The sequence below is a fragment of the Silene latifolia genome, chromosome 4 (assembly GCF_048544455.1).
Source record: "Silene latifolia isolate original U9 population chromosome 4, ASM4854445v1, whole genome shotgun sequence".
NCBI lineage: Eukaryota > Viridiplantae > Streptophyta > Magnoliopsida > Caryophyllales > Caryophyllaceae > Silene > Silene latifolia.
The window spans coordinates 53706170-53710984 of record NC_133529.1 but is presented as its reverse complement, the minus strand read 5'-3'; the positions used below and the strand labels follow the sequence as shown (position 1 = coordinate 53710984).

The following is a 4815-nucleotide window of genomic DNA, read 5'->3' as shown; positions in this document are numbered from 1 at the left end:
CTTTTTGTACCTACTTTAGTCCGGACCAACCAAAAACCAACAACACATTCACCTACCTATACTCTACTTTTATATACATTTATATATTATTATTATTAATTATTATTATTATATTTTATTATTATTATATATATGTTATTATTATTTAATAATCACATATTGTTGTTTTGTGGTTGTAACGACATGTCCCTGCCCCCACCCCCGCACTTTCCTTTCCTTCTTCCTTTTCGAGCAACTCAGTAGACAACAACAATGAAAAACAAACAGACACAAACTCCATTAATCATCCCATTTTCAAGCTCAGATCCCGTCTCCGTTTCTCAACTATTTTCGCTAATCTTTACGCCATTGGCTTCCCCTTTCTGTCCTTATTCTTTCAAGGTAAGAAAGTATTGTTTTTGTGGTGATTTCAGTTTGACCCGTCTCATGAAAGTTCTGATTTTTAGCTCTTTTATCTCGTTTTCTTTCCTCTAGTTTAAGAAACTGAAGACCCGGTGAGAGGCTCATACTTTTTAGACGTTTTCTCGGAGTTTTGAAGGGCAAAAAGGTAACGATGATAGGTTACTCGACAAATGTCGAAATTTTCGTCTTTTGTGTCGTTTTCATGGTGTTTTTATGCCCTTGTTTGATAAAGTTTGAACCTTTATGTCTTTCTCATTTATATTTTAAATTTTTCGTCTCAAAATGTTGCTGAAATGGGGCGTTTGAATTCTGTTGGCACGGTTCCATGGAGATTATAGGAGTTGTCACTGGAATGTTTTAAAGACGGAAATCGGGACATTTTTGGGACTGTTTTGATGCGGGAATTCGCCTCAGTTATGGGCTGTTTTGTTTCAGGGTATTTCCGAGTATTGTTGGACAGTATTTAGTCGTCGTGATTCAGGAATTTGTTGTGTTTAGTATCCGGCTTAACCTTACCTCGAAAGTCGTCTTAAACCGGGTCTAAAGTGGACTGTTTTAGTGCTGAAATTGGGATGGTAAAATGTGGTCATTAGGATTGTTTTGGTACCATTTCCAGTACGGTATTATGCAGCTTGTGGGACGGGTTTACTGTGTTTTTTTTTGGGACTGTTATATTGTATCGAGCAGACTGTTTGGGGACTGACGGGGGACTGTTTTAGGACTGTTTTGAGGACAGTCGAGTACGGTTTTGGTGGCTGTTTTGGCGCAGTCTTAAGTAGCTGTACTGGACTGTCTTTGATTCACTTTGAGCAGGCTGCTTTTGGGTTAGTTAAGATCGACACGGTCTTGTATGGGCTGTTTTGGGGAGTGCAGGGGCATGGTGGTGGCCTGGTAGCGGGGCCAAGGCTGGCTGGATACGGCCTTGGTTACGGCTAGTTGGGAGTCGTGTTTAAGGCTGTCCAAATGACACCCTTTAGTTATGTTTGGGTGCTGTCCAAAGGGAACTTTGAGTCATGTTTAAGGATTGTCTCGGCATAAGTTGGTTATTTGAATTATTAAAATCCCGCCTCGAATTTTATAACGATAATTCGTTAATATCGTTCTTTCACATATTTAGTTTGTTGGGCTCATTTGATTTTAATAAATGGGCTAGCTATATTTGGTAACTTGGGCTAGTCATGTTTATAAATTGTTTTGGCGCAAGTTCGGTTTATTTAAATTATTTAATTTCCGTCTCGCATTTTATATAACGTAATTCGTTAAATATCGCCCTCTCATATATTTAATTTATTGGGCTCATTCGACCTTGTTGTTGGGCTTGTTATACTTTACTAAGTTGGACTTGTTGTATTTTAATTGATGGACTTCACATGACAATTTATTTGGGTCTTACATGATCAAATGGTTGGGTTTCACATGATTTAATTGTTGGATTTTACATGAGTATTAAGTTGGGTCTAACATATCTTGTTTGTTGGGCTTAATGAGATTTAATTGTTGGACTCCTTATAACTTGTTTATTGGGCTCATAAATGAGTCACTTGGGCTTGGTCACATTTTATTCCGTAATTTTCATATAACGTAAATTATTGATTATCACTTGTTATATTTTATTTAACCAGCATGTTAAATTATGAAATGGAATATTCATTAACGTAATACAAGTATGAGACATTTATTATAAATGAGTACTGGTAAGAGTCATATCCTTGATAATGTCTTGTATTGTTCGGTGGTGTGAGTCGTGGTCCTATCAGACACTAGGGGTGAGCCATAGGCCCTCTAGTTGCGATATGATCGTCGGGACCGATGTTCCCATCCGTACTTATGGTGAGATGCAAACCATAAGTATGAGTGTGACATTAATAATCCCGTCCCGTGTACTTGTAAGAGTCGTATTCTTGTAGAAATGCCATATTACCATCGTACGTGCTTGACATACTTTTTGCCCTGCTTGTGCTGTTCTGGCAAGCACGGGTTTGACCTACTTGTGCTGTTCTGGCAAGTACGGTTTTGGCCTACTTGTCTGTTCTGGTAGGTACGGCTTTTGGCCACTTGTCTTTGTTCGGCAAGTGAGTCTTATCTTAGTCTTTCCGCCACTTTCGTCTTTGTTCGCGATTGGGGTACTCGGTCTCCTTAGTAGTCGAGTCTTGGGTGCGTCTTTGTCTTTGGCGCACGTCGAATCGGGATGTACACCCGAGAATCTGCAGATTTAGACTAGGACCGTATTATTATCGTAGTCCTACCCGGGGAAATTATAGTCTAAGAGTGATAAATGTCTTGCATTATTTGGATGGTTACTTTGGTCATATATCCTTGAAATACGTGCTCGTGGCTAAGTGGCCGTGTCTGCTTTCTTGTCTTTCATATTATTTAATTATCTCACATGAATAGTTTAACCGTTATCATGTTAATGTTGATCTATCTTGTTCCATCTCATTTAATCACCATGTTTAAACATAAACTTGATATCCATATTTTTGTAAGAGTCTTACATGACTTACCTGTTTTAGTTCTTTGTTATGTTCGTTTCGACATTTTGTGGGCGGGAGAACCTTGAGTTACTCCCACACGATCGTGGCGTTCATGTTTACATGAATGACAGGTATTAGTGATGCATTCATGGGGTGAAGACATGTGTGAGCTAGCGAGCACTTCGGCCTAGTAGTTGGTTTATTAGGATTGTTTAGACCTACCTTTTATTGTATTGTCATTCGAGGGATATATTTTCCCTCACCTCGACTATCACGTTGTATCATTTAAAATCTTTATTTCCGCACTCTTTATTTATGTTTTAGATTTTGGTGAACTCGCGCTTTAAATTTTAAAAGTTTCAAAAATTCCCTAAAATTCCGCATTTTATTAGTTATATTTTCCGCGTTATCGCGGGGTGTCACATTAAAAATACATTACAATTTCACATGTCAAGTAACATGTCACATATGTCACAATTGACAAATGAAAAAAATAAAATGGACCTCCCATTTTATATATGTGCCGAAAATTGGAGGGAGTTTAAGGTTTATATTGTGGTTTTATTTTAAGTGGAAAACACAATGATTAAACCTTACTTGTAGCCATGTAAACCTAGTTGATCTTGAGAAGAACACAAGCTCATGCATTGGCCCCTTTTTACCCCCTCCCCACCGGTTTCTCGAGGAGAAATATTAAGGGTTTTTCCTCTCCATTATTCATTATCTTTTTTAATAAAATTTCTAGTGTAAGAAATTATTATTCTCTCTACATCTTATGAAACATTTTTAGAGAAATAAAAACCTCACAAAAGCTCATCTCTTGACCGAAATATTCAAGAGAAAATACAATTTATTTTGTGTCAAATTTTAAGTAAGACTTATATTATTACTAGTTCATAATTATATAAGTTATTAAGGGATTTCCTTGGGTATATGCTTTTAGGAGAGGTTCTAATTTGAACCTTGTTCATCCATTATAAGGAAGCTCAAGAACTAACAAGAAGGAGATCTTGTTGGTGCCCTAATATCCGAAACATATAAGTAAGATTGACGATTTCTTCTTTTATCTTGCTTTAGTTTGCAAGCATAAGATCTTCCATTTATTTTATGACTAAATAAATTTGAACATATATGAATATGTAAATTAATGAGATTAAGATTAACTTACAAGTGGTATCATGAGCCTTAGGTTGTTTGCATGCAAATCGGTTTATAGTTTTTCCGAGTTATAAGATTAACATACAAAACTAATTAATTTTGATTTATGAAGATAAACCTAAAAATAACTTTGCATGTTAAAAGTTTCTGGTCCTAAGTGATTTTTAGGACATTTTGGTTTATTTATGGATTTTATTGTTCATTTTATATATTATTGGCATTAAAATGTGATTTCATGATAAAAATGTCATTTTTGGACGAAAAATAGCTAAACTTCGAATTTTTAAGTGGTTTTTGGATATATTTTCACATATATTATCTAATGATGGCCAGTAAATTTTAATATTAAAATATGTTGTTTTGCTCGAAATATGAATTTTATAAGTTAAAATCGTATTTAAATGGGTAAATAGGTTAATATGAGTTATATTTCGAATCTGGTCATGGAAATTTAGTTTGTTGTCACATGAAATTTTACAAGATGTGTGTAAAATATTTGGCAATAATGAAGTCCTTATGCATGATTTATAAATTTTTGATGAAAAATCACATAAATAGTGACTATAATTAGTAATAATGCTAAAACATACTTCATGACTAAAGGAAAAACGTCACATGTTGCATTTTATCATATATTTCAGATATAAATGTGAAAATTTGATGAAAATAATTTTTCTCATATTTTTATGGTCATAATTGTTAAAACCGATAAACCGCAACATTGTTTTTCTTGATATATTTTCGAAATTTTTAACCTAAGTTTTGAACATTATGAGTGTCA

The 4815-nt window shown here is 34.9% G+C and overlaps 1 long non-coding RNA gene across 1 annotated transcript; it reads left to right on the top strand.

The window, feature by feature from the left end:
- Nucleotides 1-202: 202 nt before the first annotated feature.
- LOC141652239 (uncharacterized) lies at nucleotides 203-3205 on the top strand. Its single transcript, XR_012547065.1, has 3 exons — nucleotides 203-381; nucleotides 475-547; nucleotides 3008-3205. It is a non-coding gene; the product is annotated as an uncharacterized LOC141652239 (long non-coding RNA).
- Nucleotides 3206-4815: the final 1610 nt, after the last annotated feature.